The following is a 21,290-nucleotide window of genomic DNA, read 5'->3' as shown; positions in this document are numbered from 1 at the left end:
ACTGTTGATATGGTTCTAGAGTTTTTGCGTTCTTCACTCTGTTCGAAGCTACCTTTTCCAAAAGTTAAGTGTGTTTGACACAAAAACCAGGATTCTGTACAATGCCAATTGCCAAATCCTTAAGAAAATCCTTCTTAAAAATACAATATAAAAAGAATTTGCTGGTTCAGTTACGTATTTCGTGTTTTACAATTTCTTGTAAAGCTATTGGATAAATATTCAACGATTGAACATTCGAGAATTTTTTTGTTAAATTATCGGCCCGCTCGCTTCGGTATAATAATTTCGTTAAGTTTAGAAGAGAAAGTACGATTTCGGTAATTATCGAGGTATTTTTATAACTAGACTGGACGTTTATTCGGTAGATTTTCATACCGAAGGAAGGTTGCGCCGCTTATATCGAATAACCCTGGCGCGAAAAACAGGCGGCAATCATATGGTTCGTGATTATGCAAGGGGGATAATTGAATTAGAATTTTCTAGGGATTTGGGAGCGCTTCTTCCCATAACCGCGGACGAAGGAAATAGGGTAGTTTTCCTCCATTATAAAATCAACTAAAACCATACGTGACAAAAAGGAGAGTGCCGGCGCTCTTCTCGGAATTAATTTAATCAGAATGAAACGAGCGCCGCTAGCTGTATCTTTAGCTTCGTAACAATAGCCTAGAATTGAGTGGACTTGAGATAGTATTATGCAAATCGAGATTTTTCTTCCGTCAAAAGCACTATTAGTTATCTTTCTGCGTATCCGATTATCTATTTATTCTATCAATTCTATGTTTATTTATCGTATTTAGCTGTATCCGACAACAAACTGGAAATAATTATCTTCAGATTGAATTACATATTCTCCACCCTTCCAGATTGTTTCTGTCGAATGAAAACGAAATTCTCCTATAGTTCTCAGGGAACGGAAAGATTGAAGAATCGTTGGAAGAAATACTTTCACTTTCGTATCATGTAAATTCTACAAGAATTCTGAAAGAGTCGCTCATCTATCTTTAAGTGAAAATGGACAGCTCAAATCGAACTAAAGTATTCGATAATTTCGTTATACGTATCGCGTCTCTAATCTCTGCTGATTATCGCGAAGAATTTCAAGCGACATCGGTCTTTATCGAGGATGTATGTTCGTTAAAACGAATCGTGGACGCAAGGCAACAGAGAAAAACGTACCGAATCGAATCTTATCGTGCATCGCTTTTAGCTCTTGCAAACCTTGACTTTCCTTACAACATAGAATCCTTCGGTGATTAATTTAATTTCGACATACGCGATATTTAAATAAGTATTTTTTGACCTTCAAATATACAGAGAATTATTGAAAGATTTTAAAGACGTGCAATGTTTTTCTTCTTTTATATATAATTATAATTATGAAAATTGCTGGAGATTTTTAGAAAATTCATGTGTATTTGTATGTATTAGATACCGTGGAAGTTCAACAATGATTCTCCTCTCGGTAAATTCAAAATTCCCACAGAAGACATTGTTAGGAGGGGTCTCTTATCTTCGTTGCGAGAGGTCTTCCATATTGAACTGAGTTTGCGTGTAACCCTTAAGGTCAGCCGCGGAGTACATTAGCAAGGTTTAAGGCATGAATGAAAAGGGACGGTGTTCCGCGTTGGGTGGTTTGTTCGCGGTTGCAAGGGCCGCGCCTGCCACAGTCAGAAAAGTTTACGAGCGCCTCTCATATCTCCTGTGTCTTTTCCTTTTTTTTTTCTTGCTCGTATATCAGTCGTTGCGGTTTCGAAATTATTTTTATGTCCCGTCATCAAAGGCTGGCCCGCGTGACGACGCGTGTGCGGTATACATTGTATCAAGTAGAGTGCTACGTGCGAAACGTATGTCTTCTCTCTGGATACTTAACTTGTCCATTGCTATCGATCAAATTTTGGATCAATAAATTTCCAATAATATATGTGTACGAGTTTGATGCTAAGAACTGTTATAATTAGACTACGGATTTGCGTACGTTTATAATCCACAGGTCGCATAAAGCATACAAGAATGGATGGCATAGAGGATAATATAAAATATTCAAAGCGAAGCGAAGCAAAGAAATTGAAATGAACTCCATGATTTTTAGTGGATGAAACAAATTTCTACGTGCGTTTCGTTCGTTCGTTCTGTTTATAAAAATCAACAGTCTAGTTGTAATGGCATTGTTTCAGACATTGTTAATTGTGTAAATACATATGCTTATGAAGATATTAGTAGCAAAATATTTATGGTGTTTATGTCGAGCTGTTATTGAAAGCAACTCGTTATTAGAGAAAGAATAAGAGATATAGTCAGGAGAGGAGGAATGAAAGACTCTTTCTTGTAGTGTCACCAAGGATTGAACGACGGTCCTCTAAGCCGTCGCTTCCTTTCATCTGATAAATCAGTGGTCGTAAATAACTTCGACTGTTCGAACCTTTATTCTCGCAGTTTTGTGAACCAACGAAATGAAGAGATCGATCCAATACATACGCTGCAATAATTTCTCACTCTCTTATTTCTGACATTACAAAGAAAGAAATACACAACTACGTTCTGCTTTTAGAATCTGTTGATTAAACTCTTTTATTCCTCTCGACTCTGAAGTCTTAGTCGTATTTCTTTGGCATTTTAGTAATTTGCCAGTAAATTCATATTTCTCCGAACGTAAATTAAATAGAGGTTTGTTTCGTCCTTTAAATACTTTAGACTTGAAATTAAAAATTTCCAAAAAATGCATAAACATTTGCAATCTATCTATCAGTATCGAATAAGAATAATAAAACGTACTTACTCAAGCTATATTTATACCATACGATATTCCATCTCTGCATACTCGAGTCCGCTAATTCGCTGTCTGCTAAAACACGAGATCGAAAGGGATAGCGATTCGTGTAATTGAGACAGAAACGTACTTTCAATGCGTTTCCCTGGTAGAGGAGAGATGTAAGTGACGTAGTACTAAGATCTACGCCGATCTTGTAAGAGAGGAACGCCATAAGTGGGAGCTCATGCGTCTTCCTCGGTTGCCGGATCGAAGGGTCCTTCAGCGTGTATATATCGGAGCTCTCTTCGGGTATCACGCTGCTGGAGGCATGTTGATTTATACCAGCGGTAAGATTTATGCGGAAGAACCGCGCGATTGAGTCGCAACACGGCGCCGAGTTATCGCGAGTGGGTAGAAACGACACCGCGAAGAAAGGTTGAACGGCCGAGGGGGTGAATCGAAAAACAACGAGACGCTGACTATCGATCGACGCCCGCACAACATTATCGAGGAATTTACGAGCCCCTCGAAATACCCTACAAGACGCGCGTGCCACGGAAATTTGAGTGTCAACGTTATTTTTTACTTTCGTCACCGGAATTTTACTTTGTCTGCCTTCTCGTTTCTACTTGTGTCTGTGACTAAGCAAGCAAGTAAGGTAAGTCTATCGTGTACTTTTGTGACAGAATTTCTCATCATTCTCGTGTCTCGGATAGAACGTCTCGGGATGTTCCGTGATCTGTAAAAAATTGATAGTTTCGATAGAAAAAATTGAGCTGGAAAATTTATGTCTCTTTGTTTCTTACGTATTGCGTTCGACTACTTTGGTCATTTGATAGAGTACTTGTTAGTTATAGAAAAATAACAGGCTGGGTCTTAAGTGACACGTAAACTTTCACTTATGTTTGTCTTGTTCGAGCAATTTGTTGGCTTAACGAGAGTAAACGTTTGCCAAATCATCGATTATCATTTCTTAAACAATCTTTGTAATTATCTGACTTACCTTGCATAATACAAACAGGCTTGTTGCATTATTTGAATCCATCGTAAAGGGATATAATTAAAATGACGTATTAGACTTGATGCGATAAAGAATAGAAAAGGATCATAAAGTAGCGTTGTTGCGGGGCGGTCGCTAGGTTAATTTTAAAAAGCTACCTACGTTTGGTGTTATTAACAATCGTAGGGTTGTTAGCGGAGACGACACGGCCGCAATTACATCGCCGCGACGAAACGCGAGTAATGAACGGGCACCGGTCGCGAGGACCGCAGGTCTGTTTATTGGCGCTTTTACGTAACCGCAAGGCACAGGCTTAAAGACGCCGACAAAGTCTTTTAATAATTGCAATTAGACCGCCGCTCGATAATAAATATCAATTAATATGGCACCGCTGTGCCGACCAATTTACGTTAAGTTCGTCGCCGTCTGAAACTTCTTTCAGGATGAAAAATCTATTTAAGTTGCCGATGACGACTTTCATGTCGGTTGGTAGCGATCTTACAATTAGATTTTTTTTTACAAGAATCAGAGAGGAATCCGACCTGGCCCGATGGAATTGCAGAAACGAAGAAAACCAGTTACGGAGGATGAACGCACGCACAGTCGTTATTACGTCCCTCGTCACGTACTGCAAGATGAGGTACGATAACCTCAACAACAAATACGATACAAGAAGCCACACTCTACACACACTTAACCGATATACGTAACAACGACGAAACAAACACGAGACTTCCTCGTAATAAAAGACGATCCATTGGGTCGTCACGGTGCAAAAAGTGAGGCAACGTGTATATGATTGCGACGCATTACCATCATTGAAAGTTAATTGCGCGAATAAATATCGGATAAACGCCAGTATAACGTCGAATGTTCGTTACAACTTAGCGATAATTAGCAGTTAGTAACATCCTTATCTCCAAGAATTCAAATACAGAAATATTTGCAATTCAAGGAAAAGGCAGAAAAATCTGATTACCTCCTCGCATAAATATGAAAAAATACTGGGTTTCTAACAAAAATTTAAAACCTTAAGTATTTAATCAAAACTTGTTTATGGTTTGGCAAATGGATTTTAAGAGTCTAAGTTCATAATAAAAAATTAAAGAGTTCACAATACGAGGATACATCAAAAAAATAAAAAGGAGAGAGAACCCAAGAACAGTGAGATGCAAGGTCGGTTTCTTTGACCTGTTATCGGATCAGGAATGACGAACGGCCAAAGATATGCACTGGTCAAGGTAATACCTCAAAACCACAACAAGAGTGTACCCTTTAATGGACCCGATAAGACAGTCGAGACCTCGATTATTGGTAGCTATTACTTAGTGACCGATAAACCAAGTACCAGTTATTAGTACCGGATCACTGACAAACGATTTATTGCAGCTTCCTTCCTCAGGGATAGTTCTGACCTATCTTCCTTCATTCCTCTCGGTCATCGCATTACGTTAATCGGTGTTCGTGACTCGACGACAAATTAGCCAATATCCCTCTGGCTAATAGCATTTACCAGATGTTTCTTGAAGTTTTTCTTTATCTTCGTGAAGTTTATAATTCTGTATAGTAATGTTATAATCTTTTTTTTTTAACGTAGGGTTTACTAATACCTTGGCATGATATTAATATAGATATTATTTGATATTTTTCTGGGAGAAATTTAGGGAAATAAATTAAAATCCAAATTTGTGGCGTGATCCAAGTATCTTGGTTCGTGTCATCGCGCAATTTATTTAAAATATCTGTAATCTAAGTATTATTTTAATAGAAGAAATGATATTAGGTTAATTAGAAAATTCTGCGTTTCTATATTTTTGGGAAAAAAAGGGAAATTTATCGTTCTAACAGAAATTTATATTAATTATTCTTCAATGTTCAATCTGATGTTTGAAAATATTACACTCACAATTCCTTTTAATTACATATTTTTGAATATTACGTGCATTCTGTGCACTGTGCACTTTTCAATTTCCCATAAATGTGCAAATACCCCTAATCTACTCATGATATCAGTTAATCAGATAAGGACGAATATTGTCTACACTAACTTCAGAGTCACTGAAAAATCCTCCTAAACGTTCGGTCAACGTGTTAAGGAAAAATAATTTCCTTCCTTCCGCTCCTTAAAAGTAGATCTAATTATCCCAGAAACTCTACGATTAGAACTATTTTGATTCGAAAAGAAGTTGGAGTCGACAGCTGTCTTCGATAATGGCTAACATGTTCGCGGAACCGCGAAGAGAGAGAAAGTGAGAGATAGATAGATAGATAGATAGAGAGAGAGAGTCGTTTTAAAATTACGAGCCGTGATTAAACGCAAGCAGGTAGATTCCCGCACGAAAACAAACGGTCCTTAACGCAGCTCATAACTTTCCCCGTTGCGATTGGTCACCAAAAATGGTATTAAAAAATTGGCCGCGAGGTCGTCGCGTTTATCATCGTGGCCAGTAAGCCATGCAAGGGTCAGACGAATTAAGTCTGGTTTTCACTTTAGAACGGGCGTAGTCAAAGGTGAGAACGACAGCGCGATCAAAAGACAAAGGAAAGACGAAGGGGAACATGAAACGGAAAGGAAGGGAGGCCGCCTCGTGGCCTACGGGTTATATTTTATGCCGATGTTCGAACGTTGCTGTTCGCAACATGCTCTATAATGAGGAAACTCGGATACGATGAAGTAATATAGACTTTGGCGTTCTTTTTCACCTACGTCCGCTTGAAATATCGTGGCATTTAGTCCACCTTGTTGTTTCGTTAGTATCACCGTGCGCGCAGCTCGACAGATGTCTTCAATAACTAACGCTGTCCGCTGGATAGCGATAAACCTTCGATACCTGTTCTACATTAATTGGCGCTGTGTCAGATACTAAGATAATTAAAATCTAACACGCGAATACAATAGGAATCTTTAACAATGTTTCGATGTAAGTAGCCGAATAACGATTATGGAACACTCGTATAAACAGTATCTATCGAAGACGTAAACTTGCAAATAGTCCGGAGATTTCTATTTGGTTAGCATTATTGGAAAAACGATGATATTGGAAATAATCGAAACAACAATCGAAGATTACCGAAGATCTAAATCGGTCAGAACCTAATCATCAGGCTTTTATCTAATCAGCATTATTTAGAAATAAAACAACCTGATAGGAGTCTACTGCAGATCTAAATGTGGCGAAACTTAATCGCGCGATTTCTATTTAATTACCATTGTTTGAAAATCGATGGCGTTGGGAATAACTGAGGAACGCGAGGCGACCGATTGAAATCCCACTGAATACCCGAGTCACTAGAACTTTATTCCATTATTCCGATTATTTAAACATGCACGATAATCGAGGATAATTACAAAACGCGAGATAAAAAGCAAAGAGGGCAATAAGTAAGAAAGAATCTTGAAGATAGCAGGGTGTCAAGGTGGTGCAGCGTTGGATGGAGGGTGTTGGGTCAGCGGCTGTGGTATGAGGTAAAGCGGATGGATCGGCGAAAAGGAACGGACGGGATCTTTATCGCCTTCGGCTCGTTCAATTCGCATAATAAACAATCCTCTGCGGGAGGAACGGGACGAGTAACCGGAACATATCTCGGTCCCAGCGAAACCGGCGACAAATAAACTATTATCGCCAGCGACAAGTTCTCTCACGCCTGTTTCATGGTGGTAGAATGGTCTCGGTGATGTCAGTGTTCGCCGACGGAGTACGTATATAGGATCGGTTGAACGAGTATGGAGCACCGTGGCAGGACCACGATGGGGACCTTCAAGGGCCTGCCCCACACACCGACAAGCGTGAATCAAACGCGAACCCGCCCAGGAATGCTTTACGGACATCGAAACATTGCAATGCTTTATGGTGGTCCGCGGTTGAACCTGATTTATATAAGTGCATTACCGCACCAGGGAAAGTACAGGGGGCAACAGGAGGGGAGAACGATCTATTCGTATTCTATTGGTTTCGTGGACCTTCCAGGTTGCCGCCGGAGATTCCACATATCTCCACGACCAATGGTCATACATCAAGGTAACCTATGTCGATATTTATGATAGTACAGTGACCGCTCTTCCGATAACTTTATCAGCCACGCTGAATTGATCGTTTCACGTCGGTGTTAGACTGAGAATTTTTGTAAGATATCGGTTTATAAATAGACATTGATACAGTTAGACGCGTGCGTGGGAGTAAAGCGTGGATCGCATTTTTGAAAGATCTAGAGATCTCGCATGATCGAGTATAGGTTATTTCATGTTGCGGTGAAAGAAATGCTTCCAGTAACTATCATTTCCAATGGTATAATTATAACGGTATACATTTTGATCAGATCGTAAGGAATTGACTCGCGTCCGATAAAGTATACCTGTAGACAAATTCAAATGTATGTAAATAGACGAAAACATGCAAATTCGAGAAACCAGATTCCACTGAAACGAATGCAAAACTTATATATTAATGTAGAAACCGTGTATATATTTTGTATCGTACGAGCTGAAATACAATAAGAAAAATTAATACAACGAACCGGAATCGAAATCGTTCTATTTCAATCTCGCAGCCTGGAATTTCTCGCCTTTAGCGTTTTCGATTTGTCGATGGTTATTACACGGTTGATCATCGTTTTATCGAGCAAAAACGCCGTGAATGGCCGTTCGAGAGGTCATTGCCAATTCCAACGACCTTCTGATTCTTAGGTTACCTGTAAGCGTTGCTCGGGCTATACACAGACGTACACGTGGATGACTCGCACACTTGGATACACGATATCAGCCGTATTATCGCGTACGACATTACCCAGCCTTTGACTAATGTCCTCGAACGAATGCCTACGCTTCGCCGATTTATAATGGCGGTCAACGAGATGTGGACAAACACCGGGTACCAATATATTTCAGATTATGGCTAAGTCCAGAGGTTGGTCAGAACTCTGCCTTGTGCCTGGTATACTTCTTCCCGACTGGGTGCAGAACGTACTACCAGACCAACATCAGAAGTGCATCTGCAGTCCTCTCTGTCGAGATCTTTTATGATAATGCCGATCGATGGTGCTAGAGAATCCGAAGTTTCTTCCTCTTCCTTCTTTGCTTTTCCATTATTTCTGCGCTACTATTCGATTGCCGTGTTACTGGACCATTCGACCATCGTATACCATTATATACATGTATACACAATTATATTAGAAGATGAAGATTATCAAGGAATTCATCTTTCTCTACAGTGACTACGAAAAGTATCCGATTGTAATTATCGTGGCATTTATACACTATTTGCATCTAACAACAGACATACCTTCGTTTGCTAATGTTTTCGTGCGATTATACAAATTTGATAGTATAAAAATGTTAATGTAGACCCTGACAGAGAAAGTGCTTCATTGGAAAATGAGGATACGCGGCTCTACTAATAATTTTCCTTAAAATCGTGCTTCTACAGGAGATGCTTCGACGATTCGAACGAAAACTACCTGAACTCGAACCTTTTCCCCAAATTTCAAGATATCAATCTAAAGCGCTACGAATGAAACCTAAAATGCACGATCGCCTAAGCAAGCGGAGTCCGGCGTGCTTGGCAAATTTCAACGAAGAAGTGGGGCAAAGAAACTTCGTACCGAGAGACGTGCGGTATTCGAGTATCGAGGCTGCTTCTCGAAGCGTCCTTCTGTCGTCCCGTGAATTCGTAAAACGAGGATTCGCGGTGTCCTCGAGACTTTCGGCGTTGGCGAGGCGGAGGAGCAGCAAAAGACGAGAGGCAGTGACGCGGTGGAGGAAGAAGGAGGATGTCGGGAAGAAGCAGAGAAGAGTCGAAGGCGAAGGAAGAGAAGGCATGTGTCCCAAACGACGTATGCACGCCGAGACACGTAAACGATATATCAGGGGGTTAGCCGCTGGGGACGGACGGCCCGGGCCATCTTTCTTCTACTTATACGTGTGATATTCACATGCGCAAACGTGATACACTCTATAGAGAGATCCACCGGCAAATATCCAGGACTGCCGCTCACGGCGGCACCGAGTGCTCTCGTGAGCTGTAAATGTATTAAGGTTTGACGACCGTGGAGGGACCCTTTGACTCGGGGGGTGAGCAGGGGTTGTCGGATCTTGTGCCTTACCCGGTACAGTACGTGCTGCACGCTTGGAACTTTCCTCGCTCCTCCGTACCGGCCAGAAGAACAAGATCGCTTCACTTACGAAATATGTTCGGGAAGATGTACGTTCTGCTGAATTTATGTAACGGTGTTTCCGTTAGGTACTTCTTGTCCGAGTACTTAATCCTTAACATTGTTCCCTTGTACCTAACTCTTCTTTATTCCTAAAGTGCTTCGTTGTTTCAAGTCGTGGGGTGATGGTTCGGTTAAACGAACGAATTTTTGTTGGGGTAGTTTGTGTTTTATAGACGAACATTATTGAATTAATAGTGGATTAATCTGTTTGATTAATTTAATTAGTGCTATTATTCCTTAAGCGAGAAATTTTGTGATCACAGAAATAAAAGTTAAGGCAGATAAATCAATTTCCAGATTTTGATTCGTACAAAGGTAAATACGATATGATTTATTCGTAGGAGAAGTGTAAATCTTGCGATCATATCTATTGGTGGAGGAAGTAGAGATTTTATAAGTGGAGGAAATTTTGAAAATAAAAAGCATTCATCCAGGAGGGTGGTATCACCTGAACTTTTGACGAGAAAGACCGCTACTCCCTTTTGTATCTTTTAGTTTTAAAAGTTGTTCATGATCATATTTCTTTTTCAACCGCGATTCTTGCAGTTAGAAAATACAGATACGATCATCATTTGCAATACATATGTAGGTACTCCGTGATAAATGATTGTGATTTTCTAAGGGGAATTTCTTTCTCAATTTTTGGTCGTACCGACCGAAGGCTACTGCGTTCTCCGATTTTAATCTCAATCCATCTTTTCCGCATTGCATGGCTTCCCAACGCGTTTGAATAATATCGCTTAAATAAAATATTAGATATCACGAAAAATATTGCGTACTTCAAATCTCTATCCCATTGCGACGAAACGAATAACACAGGTTTAACGAAAAATAATCACTATTGAAAGCCTTTCGCACAGTATTTCTGTGTGGATCAATATTTTATTCTTCGTATCTCGTTTATGTTTCTAATAATTTAAAATATACGATCCATCATCGCACACGTTGTAAACAGTTGTACGTTGTAAAAAGATGGAAATGGTACGATCAATTATCAGATCTCGCAATTTATATTTTCGTATATAGAGTAGGAAATATTTTAATATATATAAAATAGATATTCCCGAACTTTCATGCAGAAATATACAATATCATGCCGTGGTTGACAAAACAAATAGCAAGGGTATCGTGTCAGCGATAATTGATTAAGCGTCAGGGATTTAATCGGTCGCGTAAATTTCTTAATTCCGAGCTCGTCGAACAGGTCGGTGAAGCGGAAATATGTGAGAGCCAGGCATCAGGACATCGTTGAAAGTGCTGGTACACCGGCTCGTTTGTATGCGCGTGCATTATTACGTCCTTATATTATATCGCGAAGGTACAAATGTCCGTACGTATGTAAAATTCCTAGCTCCGGCCGCGTAGAGCTATAATAATATCTGTGCTGATAAATGAGACACATAAACGTACACGTAGGGGATTCCCCTCTCCCCTTACATCCCCTTTCCTGTTGGTGCGCCGCCGCTGCTGCTGCCGCACGGCCACCACCGCCCGCGACGCCTCCACCCCCGTGTGTCTTGGCTTATTCCACTTTTGCGGCGATGCATTACGAATTTTACATTTTACAAACGGCCCCGTTATCTCACGCGACACGCGATCCTTCCAGTTTCACGATAAAGAATGGCTAGTATCGATGTTGCGAACCAGCTGGATACCTCCGATAGAAAATTCAATTATTATACTTTTCATAGGCTAACACGTTGCTTGAGGAAATTCATAGGATTTTCCAATGTTGCGTTATACAATCTGTGTTCTAGATAGATACGAGGATTATTTATTAGAAAAACAGCAAGGAATAATAGAATGTTAATAATAGTTGACCCTCGGTATGTAAAGATTATTTCTTTCTAAATTATTTAATTCTATTTTTTAAGTAACTTTATTTTCCAAATAATTATAATTTATGAGAGTAAAAAGCCTTCTCGGTCGGTTTTTCAACAATAATTATAGCCTTCGTTGGACGAATAATATTTTGTAATAAATGTTATTAAATTCTTGCTCAACTTTATAATAAATGTTACTAAATTCTTCACCATCTTTGTAGAAAATATTATGCGATATTTTGAAATAAATATTACTAAATTTTTCTCCAACTAGAGCACCATTTTTACGTTCTACTACCAGTTGATGGAACAAAGTGTTGTATCAGAAGTTCCGTGAATTGTATCAAAAGTCCGAATTCTATTATTTTCTTAAATTCCGTGGCAATATATTCTTGAAATAAGAAGAAGAAAGGAAACAGGGAGACGACTGACGGTCGAAAGGGAAAGCGTTATACGCGCGAGGGGAGCTACGAACGTTGTCGCGTGATAAATAACGAAAGATTTGCGAAATATATCACAGCGGCAACACTCGTTTTGCACGATATAAGAGGTTCTACAGGAGTGTTTATCATATTTTCTAAGGCGAGCTACTTCTTTACTGTTAGCAATCAAAAAATCGCCAAAACGAATTAAACGGTGACAAATGTATCGATCAATTTTGTTTACGTGCTCTGTAACAATAAATTATACAATATAATTCTGCCACTAAAAGTATCGAAGTACTCTTTATGCTTTTCTTAAACTATTACAAATTAGATATTCTTTCTCGTCACTGAATGATAATGCCGTCAAATAAAATTTCAAAATTCTTATTTAATTTTTGCAGCAACTATTATACATAGTAGTTACATAATCTTTTTCATTCTACGTATCTGCGTAGAATAAAAATTATATTTTTATTACATAATAATAACAATATAATAGTATATAACAATAATAACATACATATAACATGTAACAACATATAACAATATAACAATATAATAATATACTTCTAGATATATAATAATAATGAAACACGCGCGTAATAAATTAATACTTTAATGCTTCGTTACTTAATACCTTCACGAGATCATAAAAATATTCAATTATGTAAATTAATCCATCAAAAATACATATCTAATCCAACTATGAATATTTAAACTAATGAATCTTCTCCAATTTCCTACCATTACTATATCTGCATCGTAGTCGACATCTCCTTCGTATAAGACAAATTGCAAGCGAATATCGATTTATCTAAATATGAAAGAAATAGTAGAGTAACAGTACTTGCTGATCGGATTAGACGAAAGCTTGGATCCGCGTGGAGGAATTCTTACTCGCATTAACATTCTCGTGCTTTTGAGCAAGGGTAATCCGGTCGCGATTCGTGATCAGGATTCGTACGCGGCAATCTGGGAACGCTGTGCAAGGACAGATTTTCGGATTCGCCATTCCCGTTAATGCGATTCGCCGTTTCTAGCGTGGATTAAGGGGAGCTGTCGTAAATAACGAAACGCCAGTCGATGTATCACCGAGGAATTCGGATCCTATTATTATTCTGGCCCCGTCTCGATCTGGTACGGTCTTTCACACACGCGTCTCTCCGCGATGTAGCTTTTCATCGCGATCCTCGTCGTGATCAACGACTCGAATCTCTTGCTGTATGAAAATCGGTCAACCCGAGCGTACAGCTGTTCTAACATTTCAAGAAGATTTGTTTGGAAGGAATTTGGCAGAACTTTGTTATTCTAGATTAATCGACCGACTTGTTTGCTGCCTCTTCGTTTAACGAAAAAGGTCGCAATATACACCTGCCTGTAATATTTCTTTTCGATCGACGTTGATGCAGTTTTAAGGTAAACACTTTGGGATTTCGAAGAACATATTTGAATCTAACAACGAGATAAATCTTATCGGGAAATGTTGGGAAATAATATTGTGAAGAGTATATGTAAAGTATGTTGCAGATGTTTGTGCGAACTGATATTCGAACACAACCATAGAAATGAAAATTTTGAGAAGACAATCTGATCTATTTTACTTTTTGTAAACTTTTCAATTTTGCTACATATTTATCGTCAAACGTGTGATTATTAATTTGTAAATATTTACGCAAATTTATATGTTTATAAGCGCAACGAAAGAAATGATAGTTAAACAGATGTTTGATCCGCTGGAGAATTATAACGAATAATTTAGGTATTTCACATATTTTTGTACTTGATGTATATACCGCGAGGCGCATTAAAATGCTCTATAAATAACTAAACTTCCATAGCCTAATCATCAGACGGAAAAATTCACATTTGAGAGAAATCCTTTTTTCTCAAAACCATCAGAGATTTGCAGAGCTATCGATAAACGTCATCGGGTTTTTCTTCGGTGGTTCTTTTCTATCGTGGAAGAAACGTCGAGGGAGGTTGCGCTGTCAACCAGCTCTTTGAAGTCGACTGAAATACGAGTCGGTACCGGAGAGCATCGAAATCGTAGGGGGGTTGGCGTGGAAAGACGCAAGGAAGAAAGAAGGGGCAAAGGGATTTCAGTCAAAATACACCTCCTTGGTGTACCGGTGGCCGATAAATTATTATCTCCGAAAGATTAGCTCTGATGTCGCGACCCTCATAAATATCAGTATATTTTTGCCCGGTAAGCCGATTTCCTTTCTGCCGATGCCTTCGAAACGTAGAGCGGCTGCTGCCGAATCGCGCGAAATCCTTTCTCCCATCTTCTTCTTTTCTCGCGTCTCGATCCTCCCCCGTCGCAGAGTCTTTATAGACCGGGAGATTAAACGCGCTTCTCGTGTTCCTTTTTAATTTTGCCACTTGTATCTGCGCGGGTTATTTTCAGTAAGGTAAGGCCCCTGTGTGTCAGCGAATCTTTCGCTCCGAGGTAATCGTCCGCGACCAGCCTGCTTTCCGATCTTCGCCACGCTCCACTCTTCCATTGGCTATTGGTAACTAGAAATTCTGTTCCTTCTGCCGCTCCTACGTCTCGTTTCTTTGCTTTTTCGACGGAGGTGTGAAATATAAAGAAATACTGGTAAGAAGGTGGGATTTCGAAGTATTCATCGTGTCAACAATCTTCGTCTGTATTAAAGAATCGAAGAACCTCGTTTAGATACATTTCCGAACAGTTTTAATATTTTGTGTAGTTAAGGAGTAACGTAGGCACGGAAAATTCTGGAAATGATGTGTTTAATCCAAATGTATGGTATAGAGCCGATTTTGTAGATTGGATGAGACGAAAATATACGAATCTTTATACGAGGTGAGGATATGAATACTTCGTGGGTTTATCGAATTCAACAAATTCTTCTTAAGTCGTAGACTCTTCAGAAATTTTCTTCTGAATCAAATCCGAATGAAGATAATGCAATTAAAGTTGTCACCCGTCGGGGCAATATCCATAGGAAAGGTTTTAATTGCAACTGTGTCTTTATCGATCGTTCTCATTTCCTTCTTTCAGGGAGCAAAAGCAATAACACGTTTCGCGGTAGCTGAACGCGCTACACCTTCGTTCCTACTATACCTACAATCCAGGAAGAGATAGTCCCTTTGAATAACCCATGAATTGCCCGATAAAGCGAACGAAAAGAGGAACGGAAAGGCAGAGTGTGGTACGTAGATCGCGGAGGATGCTAAATTCGAAACTCTGCGCAATGCCATGTCGAAGGGAAACGACATAGACTTGGCGATCGCGTTGGAAGCCGGCGACAAAAATCGTTGCCGCTGCTCTTCCCCGTGGATTTTTCCGTGTCATCTCGAATTGGTATGCGGCATGGCCTTCTAACAATACGACAATTTATATGGATTTGGAAGAGTCTTCAGCGTCTCTTCGGATCTGGTACCTCGAGTTTTACCTTCCGCTGTATTCAATGGATCTCCTCACCCTTCTCCCCTCTCTTTCTCCCTCTATCACTCTTTCTTTCTCACCCTCCCTGTCTCTCTTTCTGCCCGCTGTTCTCTTTAACCCTCTATCTTTTTCTTTCTTTTCCGCCTGACGGTCGGCTTGCACTCTTACTCGCACTACACAGATCGCTCTGCTGGGCATCAGCGAGGTTTTATCTCGCATTCAGAGACTGCATCGTCCCTCATGGATGGATCGGCAATCCTCTTTAACTCTCCGCCCCCTCCTTCCCTCTACAGTCGCGTTTTCTTTCTCCTTTTCCCTCGTTTGCTCTTCCCTTTCTAATACATACGTATACATACTCTCCTTTTCTCGCTCGCTCTCCCTACTTACACCCTTAGCGTGTACGTTTCTCCGTCTGTACTCCCGCCGTTCTTTTTCCTCTGAGTCTATCCAACCACTCGATGCGAGATTATACCGCGGCTGGATACTCGCGAAAAATTCACGGATTCAACGTGTGCACGTACCTACCTACCTACGTACCCAGCGCGTTCGTATTCCAAATTTCCTGGAATTTTTCGCCTGTTTACTGGCTTCTGCCAATTTCTGAATTCTGAAAGGTACATATATGCGTACATTTTAGCAATTATTAGTGGACTTGCAGGTATAGATTTGATTAAATGTACCAAATGCTTAGGGAGTTCAACGCTAATTATTGACATTATTATGGTGGAAGTTTAATGGAAGGGAATTCTAGTTAGCGTCTGATTGAAGAACTTCTGCTGGCTGAATCTACTTGTTTGAACGTCTGGCGTTATTTGAATGAAAAATTATAAGTAGAAAGGGGAACTGGTACATTTCTATAGTAAGGACTCCAATCTTATAAATTGTTTGTTTCGTGACCAGTTTAAGATAAATGGAATCGTCCTGTAGCGATTATCATAATCACTTATTTGTTATTTAAAGATAACTTTACAATAATTATAAGGGAAAGCTTCTGTATATGTGGTTACACATTGCAGAGTACTCTAGAAGATGAAGTTAGAATAAAAAATAACAAAACTAGCTAGCTAGTGGTAGATAGATGAAAAAGAAAGATAAAGAAATATTAAAATGGAACATACAATTGGCGATTAATGATTACGGACCGCGTTGCAAGCTGATAGTTTAGAAGAACCTGTAGATTTGCAAAAGAAATCATTTATATCGCAAGACTGTTTTATTCGTATTTAGTTTTATCCGAAAGATTGAATACTTTGTTTGTGTAGATCAATAATTGTTTATGTAAATATCAGTAATAATTGAACTTGAAATTGTATGCAAAAATTTTGTTCCTTTCTAAAGAAATTACTGCTTTAATTTGCACTGTATTACCTATATTTAAAGAATTTTTCATTTTTTAATTTCTTACTTAACATTTTTATACTAATAAGTGAAAATATTTCTTCGTAAAATAATTGTGAAATTTTATATGTGAACGTAAGTTGAGTGTCACTGGCAACACATCGCAGCTTCGAATATTCAGCAAGAGATGGCGCTGTCAGTACTATCAACTAACTTAAATATTCACAATTTAATTCATCTATCCTTTCATAAATCTTGCAGCTGTTTTAAATATCGTTTATTGTCCTTTTATGTACTTTAAGGCAGTTAACATAATATGTAATGTAATATACAAATGTACTGCCATTAATGTTTATTTACGTTAGTTGATAATATTTTCCCTAGGAAATTTGATGAAATTGATGTTTCTTGGTCATGATCATTGACTTACGCTCTCTCAAAGGGTTACGTAAAACCAAGGGCGGAAACTCGAGTAGAAACGTGTGTCGCAGTTCGGTACACGAGAACAAATGCGATATAATGTTACTTCTCAATGGCCTTCCATGATACATACGTTTTTATATACGCTTCAGAAAGTCTCTTCTATCAACATTGTCCATCCATGTATTCTTATTGACGCAATACTCGACAAAACATAATATACATTTGAGTATCTTTGCATGCATACCGTAAAAATATCTACCTATACTTTTGCTTCTTTAACAGATTTCAACTGTTCTAAGCATTTGTAATATTTTTAATTACGACACAATCTCCAATTTTCAATCAAGATGAAAATTATTTTTTTTTTAATCATCATAAAGTCTATATATTTCAATAAAATTGCACGCTTTTTAAATATTTATTTAATTTTCCTTAATATTACAACACGAATTTACATCGCAACATAACAAAATTTTTGTTTGTAGTATTACAACTTCTGCGCTTTAAGATGATGACTTTCTTCTTTTCGAGTTCAATTAGCATATATAATTTACGAATGCATCAATAAAAACTTACTCTAAACAACTCAGAAAAAGACCCTTGCGCATAAAGGGAATTTCAAAGCGGATTCCTTTACATCAAACGCACGTTGCGTTGGAGCTACTATATCAGTAGACTAGCTGAAGCCCAGCGGAGAGGCAAGTTTACGATGTAACAGTGCAGGTCGGCTGATCTGCGAACGAGATTGGACCTGTAATTCAGTAGACCGATATTTACGATATTTATTGGACGGACGAAACAATGGATCGATATTGTTTTTCGATTGGCCGTTCTTTGTGTTTCATATGCTGGTGGTTACACACGCGGCGGTTTATCGCGGCGGCGTGTGTGCGGTTGTACTTGTATGGAAAACACAGACGCGGTCGTCCGCGCAGAGAGCAAGCCTCGTAAGCAACCGGGATCTTTATACGAACGAACATAAATAATATTTAATATGACAGGGAGAAGCGGCGCTGCTTTGTGCGATATATTTGGCATAGAAATGTCACCGATCGCGTATCTTACTTTCAAATAAGATCGCGCTCTTACTTTATCTCCATGGCGGATTGTGCGTCGAGCATTCAAAAACGCTATCCGTATCGATGAGTATCTTTTTTTTCCTTCCACGTATATAAGTATAATTTGATCGAGCAAGAATAGTCAGGGCCAAAATGTTATAACATACTACATTAATGACACGAAATGACGGAAAATGGTATTAGCTGAAATCAGTTGCGCTTATAAAATAATGAAGATGAGTGTATCAATGTTTTTACCGTTTATCTACTTGGATATGACTTTACCTTTACTCGATTAAATAATATAAGTATATCAGCCTTTATAATTTCTAACCACGTTGTTTCTCTATTTTTAAGCAACTCTCGAATCCCGATACATGTACACATCTTCCAGGAAGTAGCTAGTTCTTGTTCGTACGCTTTCGCAGAAAACGTATAATACACAAACCCGACAGGAAAGCTCGCGGTCTCGCGATCTGCCGGTGTTCGTCGAATCTTCGATCAGTCCAGATCGAGCTGGAGTTGGCGAGCGCAGGAACAAGAGACGTATCGTCCATTTGAATATCAAATTTGATGCCGCGGCATAGCTCTTTCGCGTATCGCGTTATCCATAATCGTATTCAAATGAAGATCACATAAGGTATGCTGTTTTAACGGAGGTTAACTCTCGAAGCGCCGTCTTTCTTTCTCTAGCGCCCTCTAGTTTCCCTCCGTTGTCCCCTTCCACTCTTGCATCTCTGGTCAGCGTTCGCAGTATGGCGCGGAGTGGGACGAAAGAGAGGCTACGTTCGGTGACGAACAATAACGATAAAGCGTATAATGGTTTAAGCGCGACAAATATACATAGGCAGCTCTAGGAGCGCGAGCTTCCTTGGAACTTGGAGCGCCAACGAAGTGCGGTGCAACGGAGAGAGAGAGAGAGAGAGAGAAACATAGAGCGAGAGAGAGTGTGATAGAGGTGAACGGAGGAGGAAGAGGTTAGAGAGGGATCCACATATGCATACAATTGATACAGATATACCATCGTCTTTATATACGTGTCGCGTTATTCTTGCTGCTGCCGCGCGCGGTATACCGAGCCGGCATAACACGAACGGCCCGAGCGGAGAGCGCCTCATAGCCTACAATACGATAACGCCGCTCTCATAGATTCGATGTAGCCAGCCGAATGAACCAGACTACCGGATACCTGCGCGACCATCCTCCGCCGCCTTATTGCGCTGACTATTCGCGACAGGACAGGTTCGCGTACATCTGTTCTTGTCATAAGGAGTGATTTAGGGCTGGTTGCGGGCATTGATCTACCCGCCGCAGAGGATATCGACCGTAGAACCGCGGATCTCCCTTCAAAAAATCCAAGATCGAACGTGTTCCATTGAGCAACAACGTTTCAATGCCATTTTTCAGGGTAATGTATGATTTGAGGTTAAGTTAATGGAATAAAGAGATAGCAGAAGATTTCGGTAAATTTTGAAGGTGAGGCCGACACATAGATTGCTTTTATGCAGTAATGGCGTTCGACTGCTCTGTTTTCAATTCTATGGCGTCTGCGATATCGATATCGATTACATCGATTTTGTTTGAGTAGCAGAGTTTTTGGTAGTATTGTTTAGTGAATTCCGTGAATAGTGTAATATTTTAAAGTGTTTACAACTTAACCTGGATCTAACCTAAAATTCGACTCATGTTTATGACATCTCTGACTGATCCTTTGATTATGTAAGTTGAGTAACATTAGTTTACATTTTATTATTTAGTAAACACTCTCTAATTAATGTAACATTCGTTATTCCAACGTATTATTAAAATTCATACTATTCGTTGATTCGCCCGATTAAAATTCGTAATGGATAGATATTTCAATTTCATTAAACAGTAATATAATATCTGCAAGAGTTAACTAGTTGTAATTGTGTGTAAAGATTGTTATTTCAATTTAGAATAATCCTTTTCCCTTGTGTATTCAGAAATAACTGCCTAGAAGAGATCTTTACAAATCACATTTATTCTCGTATACAAATTAATTTAGAAGTTAATAAATCAAAGCTGTTACATGTATGTCTTTTAGTCACTTCTGTGGATACATTCGAATTTCTATTAGGAGGTAATGGATTGGAAATTATGCTAATTGCTAATTGTTCCATGCTGTTTCGAGAATATTTCCCATCGTATTCAGTATAGGAGAGTTAGTCCGTTTCCATAGATAATGCTGTTGAGAAACACGGACATAAGCTCATGTATGACGCACCGGATAACCAGTTCTGTGTGATTTGTGGCTATTCCTGGCAGATCTGTTTGCGATAATAAAGTGGCAATGAGGCTTGTTACCGAGGCTAGTTGAACGAGAATCGTCGTATTCTCGGCGCTAGATTGTCAACATCATTGGTACATCATTTTGTAGAGATCATCTATCGCCGTGTCCACAGGTATATACCTGTCTCTATTTGAAACTAGTATTTATCCTTGTTAAAAAAAAATGTAATTCTGTCACGTTTATGTAAGTGATAATCAAAGATAAAAAAATCATTTCGTTACACATCGTATCTACTAGTAACTGTTATTAAAATGTTTAACGTGGTATAAATTACAGCGTTTCGCTGTTTGAGATCTTGACTGATAAATTACGCCGTTTTTGCGTTCAAATTATCGTTGAAATTTTAATTTATTTTATCATAAGGTAGAGATACACCTGTGAGTTCATAAGTAAATCTTTACGATTAATTCGTAGCTAGTAAAATGATTTCTTGAGGCAATGCAACTATTAAAGCGGAAGTTGAAAAGATAAAATATTATTTGTATATTAATGTTTCGCGATGAATTTACTTATTTTATTTATGGATCAACTTTCATTA

This window comes from Bombus pyrosoma, linkage group LG9 (assembly GCF_014825855.1).
Source record: "Bombus pyrosoma isolate SC7728 linkage group LG9, ASM1482585v1, whole genome shotgun sequence".
NCBI classification, from domain to species: domain Eukaryota; kingdom Metazoa; phylum Arthropoda; class Insecta; order Hymenoptera; family Apidae; genus Bombus; species Bombus pyrosoma.
The sequence above is the reverse complement of the archived record's forward strand: the minus strand, read 5'-3'. Positions refer to the sequence as shown.